Raw genomic sequence first — 7983 nt, 5'->3', positions numbered from 1 at the left:
GAGAGAGAGAGAGAGAGAGAGAGAGAGAAGAGAGAAGAGAAACACAGAGAAATAGATAATTCCTTGAATGTTTCGGCAATGCTAAAGTGTATATGGTCCTGCCAATAAAGCTTATTTGAATAAGAAAGAAAAGAATAGGATAGGAAAGAAAGAAAAGGGAAGCTGTTCACTTATACAGGAGGAGAAGGGGAAACTCCACATTGTACTGTGAAAAGAGGTGCTGGCGGTGAAGATAGCTGCACAATATGTTACAGAATGTCACTGACAGAGAGGAACATGAGAGATCCTGGACTTATAAATACCCAACATGGACTCATTCCCCCCCCATCCGCCTTTATATCATCCTTTACCTCAAAAACACTCTTCGATTCAACTATTCCCTCCACACTATCCTTCACCCCTAATAATGTCCTAGTATATTCCTACCTACCCCTTTCCACAATATATCCCATAATAATTCCTCAAATGCTTTGGCAAGGCTAAAATGTATTTGGCCTTGCCAATAAAACTTATTTGATTTGAAAAAGAAAGCGAGAGAAAGACAGAGAAAAACAGCGAGAGAGAGAGAGAGAGAGAAGGGGGAGCGAGAGTGAAAGAGGGAGAGAGATGAGAGAGAGAGATGAGAGAGAGAGAGAGGAGGGGGGGAGGAAAGAAAGGCAAAGGGAAAGGCAGAGAGACAGAGAGCGCAAGAGGGAGAACGAGAGAGAAGAAGAAGGAGAGAGAGGGGATGAGGGAGGAGAGAGAGAACGAGAGAGAGAGAGAAAAAGAGAGAGAGAGAGAGAGAGAGAAAGGGGATGAGAGAGAGAAAAGATGAGAAAGAGAAGAGGACGGGGGAGAGTAAAAGATACATAATGACATATACAAATCCCTCTGATTACATTATTTTGCTATTACAATGTTAATTATTAATAATTCCCGCAGGCTCTCACATCACAGCCCGCCATTCTCACCTCCACATATTTACGCTGTTTTTGCAATGAAAATGCAAATGTACTTTTGTTTTCCTCTGCTCGCTAATGTGCACCCAGGACTGAAAATTGTTGCAGCTAGGGGAGCAGCACTGTGTAATCTAATTACCTGAAGCAAACAGGGAGGCTGTGTTGTCTGATGACATGGGAGTGAATACTGAGCCTCGCACTGTCTACTTCGATCGCGGATAATTAATAGCACCGTGATGAGCTGACAATCCTGGCAGCCCAATTAAGTGGGCTTTTATTTGCGCTAACAACAAAAAAGTGCCCATTAAGTAGGCAAAGTTGTAGGTGCGGCACAACTGTGATAGAGGGTTATGAGAATACAATAACTGGGGAACAATGGAGTCTATTCAGAGCTCTGAGCAATGACCAAAAGGGGGAAACAGCGTGAGTGACACAAATAGAAACCTGCTCCTTACATCATTTATATGCCACACGTTGGGCAGTCTGTCTTTTCAGATACATAAACTGTGCGGGCAAATACGTTTTACATCCATTTCTACATCTCCTGTGGTTTCCTGACAATTGTATGTTGCCACCATCACGCTATATTGGTGCAGCTTTTATCTTCCTTTTGATAGGGTCACCAGGTTTATTAGGTCTCAGGGAACCCTGCTGTAAAATCATTCTTCTATCTACAGCTCCCTGTACATTAGGATGATCAGCAAGTTGTAGATATAATCATAACAATAATTGAAGAAATAAAGACTGTGGAATACGTGACACACTTGAATACCTATTTGACATCTTGAATTACCACCCCCTGCTCTATAGGACAAAATTGTTTTCTGACCCTTACATTGGTGGCTAGTAGAGAAGGGCCACCTTGCAGCCTGGTGGCCCCCTGACCTTAGACTGGTGGTCAGTGGGAAGAATGCCCCTTACATTGGTGGTCAGTGGGAAGAATGCCCCTTACATTGGGGGTCAGTGGGAAGAATGCCCCTTACATTGGGGGTCAGTGGGAAGAATGCCCCTTACATTGGGGGTCAGTGGGAAGAATGCCCCTTACATTGGGGGTCAGTGGGAAGAATGCCCCTTACATTGGGGGTCAGTGGGAAGAATGCCCCTTACATTGGGGGTCAGTGGGAAGAATGCCCCTTACATTGGGGGTCAGTGGGAAGAATGCCCCTTACATTGGGGGTCAGTGGGAAGAATGCCCCTTACATTGGGGGTCAGTGGGAAGAATGCCCCTTACATTGGGGGTCAGTGGGAAGAATGCCCCTTACATTGGGGGTCAGTGGGAAGAATGCCCCTTACATTGGGGGTCAGTGGGAAGAATGCCCCTTACATTGGGGGTCAGTGGGAAGAATGCCCCTTACATTGGGGGTCAGTGGGAAGAATGCCCCTTACATTGGGGGTCAGTGGGAAGAATGCCCCTTACATTGGGGGTCAGTGGGAAGAATGCCCCTTACATTGGGGGTCAGTGGGAAGAATGCCCCTTACATTGGGGGTCAGTGGGAAGAATGCCCCTTACATTGGGGGTCAGTGGGAAGAATGCCCCTTACATTGGGGGTCAGTGGGAAGAATGCCCCTTACATTGGGGGTCAGTGGGAAGAATGCCCCTTACATTGGGGGTCAGTGGGAAGAATGCCCCTTACATTGGGGGTCAGTGGGAAGAATGCCCCTTACATTGGGGGTCAGTGGGAAGAATGCCCCTTACATTGGGGGTCAGTGGGAAGAATGCCCCTTACATTGGGGGTCAGTGGGAAGAATGCCCCTTACATTGGGGGTCAGTGGGAAGAATGCCCCTTACATTGGGGGTCAGTGGGAAGAATGCCCCTTACATTGGGGGTCAGTGGGAAGAATGCCCCTTACATTGGGGGTCAGTGGGAAGAATGCCCCTTACATTGGGGGTCAGTGGGAAGAATGCCCCTTACATTGGGGGTCAGTGGGAAGAATGCCCCTTACATTGGGGGTCAGTGGGAAGAATGCCCCTTACATTGGGGGTCAGTGGGAAGAATGCCCCTTACATTGGGGGTCAGTGGGAAGAATGCCCCTTACATTGGGGGTCAGTGGGAAGAATGCCCCTTACATTGGGGGTCAGTGGGAAGAATGCCCCTTACATTGGGGGTCAGTGGGAAGAATGCCCCTTACATTGGGGGTCAGTGGGAAGAATGCCCCTTACATTGGGGGTCAGTGGGAAGAATGCCCCTTACATTGGGGGTCAGTGGGAAGAATGCCCCTTACATTGGGGGTCAGTGGGAAGAATGCCCCTTACATTGGGGGTCAGTGGGAAGAATGCCCCTTACATTGGGGGTCAGTGGGAAGAATGCCCCTTACATTGGGGGTCAGTGGGAAGAATGCCCCTTACATTGGGGGTCAGTGGGAAGAATGCCCCTTACATTGGGGGTCAGTGGGAAGAATGCCCCTTACATTGGGGGTCAGTGGGAAGAATGCCCCTTACATTGGGGGTCAGTGGGAAGAATGCCCCTTACATTGGGGGTCAGTGGGAAGAATGCCCCTTACATTGGGGGTCAGTGGGAAGAATGCCCCTTACATTGGGGGTCAGTGGGAAGAATGCCCCTTACATTGGGGGTCAGTGGGAAGAATGCCCCTTACATTGGGGGTCAGTGGGAAGAATGCCCCTTACATTGGGGGTCAGTGGGAAGAATGCCCCTTACATTGGGGGTCAGTGGGAAGAATGCCCCTTACATTGGGGGTCAGTGGGAAGAATGCCCCTTACATTGGGGGTCAGTGGGAAGAATGCCCCTTACATTGGGGGTCAGTGGGAAGAATGCCCCTTACATTGGGGGTCAGTGGGAAGAATGCCCCTTACATTGGGGGTCAGTGGGAAGAATGCCCCTTACATTGGGGGTCAGTGGGAAGAATGCCCCTTACATTGGGGGTCAGTGGGAAGAATGCCCCTTACATTGGGGGTCAGTGGGAAGAATGCCCCTTACATTGGGGGTCAGTGGGAAGAATGCCCCTTACATTGGGGGTCAGTGGGAAGAATGCCCCTTACATTGGGGGTCAGTGGGAAGAATGCCCCTTACATTGGGGGTCAGTGGGAAGAATGCCCCTTACATTGGGGGTCAGTGGGAAGAATGCCCCTTACATTGGGGGTCAGTGGGAAGAATGCCCCTTACATTGGGGGTCAGTGGGAAGAATGCCCCTTACATTGGGGGTCAGTGGGAAGAATGCCCCTTACATTGGGGGTCAGTGGGAAGAATGCCCCTTACATTGGGGGTCAGTGGGAAGAATGCCCCTTACATTGGGGGTCAGTGGGAAGAATGCCCCTTACATTGGGGGTCAGTGGGAAGAATGCCCCTTACATTGGGGGTCAGTGGGAAGAATGCCCCTTACATTGGGGGTCAGTGGGAAGAATGCCCCTTACATTGGGGGTCAGTGGGAAGAATGCCCCTTACATTGGGGGTCAGTGGGAAGAATGCCCCTTACATTGGGGGTCAGTGGGAAGAATGCCCCTTACATTGGGGGTCAGTGGGAAGAATGCCCCTTACATTGGGGGTCAGTGGGAAGAATGCCCCTTACATTGGGGGTCAGTGGGAAGAATGCCCCTTACATTGGGGGTCAGTGGGAAGAATGCCCCTTACATTGGGGGTCAGTGGGAAGAATGCCCCTTACATTGGGGGTCAGTGGGAAGAATGCCCCTTACATTGGGGGTCAGTGGGAAGAATGCCCCTTACATTGGTGGTCAGTGGGAAGAATGCTCGTTACAGTGGTGATCAGTGGGAAGAATGCTCCTTACATTGGTGGTAAGGTGTAATAATGAACCTGGCAGCATGGACTTTACCATGATTTGTATAAGAGTTAATGATTACCAATACTAGTAATAATCAATGTCTAGTTATGAATGTGGGCTGGGAAGTCCTTTAGTATCACAGGGACAATGCACACTGATGGAACATTACTTGTAACGTTCCTGATCAGTAAATAGGAGAGGAAAATACAACAAATCCAGCTTTATTATTCATCAACCTGCCGGTGGTGTCCCCTCAGAGGCCATGAAGCCATCATACCTGCAGCACTGGGCTCCTGCTCTAATATCACAATCACGGCTACTCTCCTCCCACGCACCGTCACTGCAATTCGCCCTCCGTTCCCTACAGCTCCTCCCGTGTGCTCCAGCGCGACCTCCTGCCCTCCTCAGGCCGCCATGACATTTTGTTGACAAACGTCGCTAGGGAAACCAGGTTACCAGGCGAACTTCCCGCCTCTTTGCTCACGTGACTCCCCGGCTGCCAATGGCGGGTCCGCTCCGGGGATCGCACAAATTAGTCGCAGAAGGGGCGGAGTTTGTGCTGACTACAGCAATCATGCAAGACATGCAAAGAAAATGCTTAAATATAATAAACAGAACTTTATGTACAAAAAAACAACTTTATATATAACAAACAAACTTTAGCTACAAAAAACTTTATATATAATAATCAGAACATGAGCTACAAAAAATAAACTTTATAATAATCAGAACTTTCTATAAAATCAATGCACACAGAGTCCACTAATCATCACTGCGCCTCTGTCTTTTTACTAATAAAAGATAAAAAATAGGCTACAATATAATAATTAGAACTTTACCTACACACTCTAGGACTTTTATTGTCATTGTAATCATTTCGTACACCCACCGTCTGCCTGTGAAGCCGCCCGGCAACTGTATTATTTGACTAATTATGTTTATTAGCAGGCTGAAATATGATAATAATCACAACTTTAATACATTTAAAAACACACAATTAATAAAGTGCAAATGACTATGTTATGAATCCGGGTGCCTGTGCAGTTCTTGGCTCTGACGCAGATCAGCCCCTTCTGCATCCTCCCCTCTTTCGATTTGTTACAAAGTTGCAATGTTGCAGTCTGATCACTGGGGAGAGGAGACTGAGGAAATGCTTCCTCCTGCCTGCAGCAGTCTGATCACTGGGGAGAGGAGACTGAGGAAATGCTTCCTCCTGCCTGAAGCAGTCTGATCACTGGGGAGAGGGAACTGAGGAAATGCTTCCCCTGCCTGCAGCAGACTGATCACTAGGGGGAGGAGACTGAGGAAATGCTTCCTCCTGCCTGAAGCAGTCTGATCACTGGGGAGAGGAGACTGAGGAAATGCTTCCTCCTGCCTGAAGCAGTCTGATCACTGGGGAAGAGGATACTGAGGAAATGCTTCCTCCTGCCTGCAGCAGACTGATTACTGGGGGAGAGGAGACTGATTAAATGCTTCCTCCTGCCTACAGCAGTCTGATCACTAGGGGAGAGGAGACTGAGGAAATGCTTCCTCCTGCCTGCAGCAGACTGATCACTGGGGGAGAGGATATAGTGGGGAAATGCTTCCTCCTGCCTGCAGCAGACTGATAACTGGGGGAGAGGAGACTGAGGAAATGCTTCCTCCTGCCTGCAGCAGACTGATCACTGGGGGAGAGGAGACTGAGGAAATGCTTCCTTGGGGAAATGCATCCTCCTGCCTGCAGCAGACTGATCACTGGGGGAGAGGAGGCTAAGGAAATGCTTCCTCCTGCCTGCAGCCGACTGATCACTGGGGGGGAGGAGACTAAGGAAATGCTTCCTCCTGCCTGCAGCCGATCACTGGAGGGAGAGGAGACTGGGGAAATGCATCCTCCTGCCTGCAGCAGACTGATCACTGGGGGAGAGGAGACTGAGGAAATGCTTCCTCCTGCCTGCAGCAGACTGATCACTGGGGGAGAGGAGGCTGAGGAAATGCTTCCTCCTGCCTGCAGCAGACTGATGACATCATCTCAGCCTAGGCAAAGTCACTGACTGGAGCTCAAGGATGGATTTTTTGAATAATAAAAGGTGCAGCTCATCTATGGTTAGCATACATTGCACTACGCCAGGATTTGATTGTTCTCATAGATCACCATATAATAATAATAATAATAACGATTAATGCTCCGACAACAATGAATGATAAGACGGCTGTATGGTCATGAATAGCAGTCCGTTATGGCGGTTCAGTAATACATTCCCGGCTATTATACGATTATCCGCCCCTATGGTCCTCGGATTAGCGGAATCGTCACCTCGGCCATCTGTAGCATTATGGTTTCGGACGATATAATGACGCCTTGCCCCGTGTGTACACCCCCGCCCGCCTAACCATCGGCTCGGGAAGGCCACCCATTGGCTCCCTTTTAATGGCAGCTCTATGCGGCTCCGTATTACAAATGTTTGTAGGGAAGGGATAAACAATCGCCGCACTTCAATGGGGAGCCGTGGAAACAGAAAACAAAGAGGCCCATATTTTATTCACTTTATCTTATTGTCATGAATTTCAATTGAAGTTTTTTTTTTATACAGCGATTTCGGCGATCAATAATTTAAAGAGTGAGGAGAGCGGCGGCGGGACATAAATATTTATGAAAAGGTTTCCGGCGTTCCGAGTTGAATAATGTACACAAAATAACGGCAGGGTTTGCACAACAATGAATACCTCCGTCATGCCCTCTTTCACTGCCATGGAACAGGCTGTCATATTGGGGGGGGGGTGGTACGACAGCTTGCCAGATGGGCCTAGCCGGGGTGGTTTTAGCATGGGTGCATACATAAACAATAGCGAGGTAGGTGATATGCCGACAGCCCCCAACACTACACGGCTATATTTTGTTTTTACCAGTGTGCATAAAGGAGATTCATAGGGCTTCATTTATAAATGGCGTATTCCCTTCACACGGTCCCTAGAGGGCACTGATGAGTGTAGGGATCTCTTCAGCGCCATCTATGGGCGCTAGGGTTATGCAAATGGTTGGGCGGAAGTTGTATGAATAAAGCCCATAGTGATGGTTATTGATGCCAAAATCCTGGCTCTGGTAACTCTGTGGATCAGGGAAAACAATCCTTGTTCCCAAACCTTAATCTAACCCTATCACTTAACCCTCCCCTAATCTGAAACCCCTTTATCCTCTCTGCATTACAGGTGGCCACTCAAATGTCATAAGAACTCTGTGCCAACATTAGACAAAGGCTCTCGCCAAAATGGAGCCCAGAGCACATGGGTCCTATGATAGGTTCCCTCTAGCTCCAGTAAAAAAGGTCAGTC

The sequence above is a fragment of the Nanorana parkeri genome, unplaced genomic scaffold (assembly GCF_000935625.1).
Source record: "Nanorana parkeri isolate BGI_ZX_2015 unplaced genomic scaffold, ASM93562v1 scaffold17, whole genome shotgun sequence".
In the NCBI taxonomy this organism is placed as follows: Eukaryota; Metazoa; Chordata; class Amphibia; order Anura; family Dicroglossidae; genus Nanorana; species Nanorana parkeri.
This window is presented reverse-complemented; position numbering follows the sequence as displayed.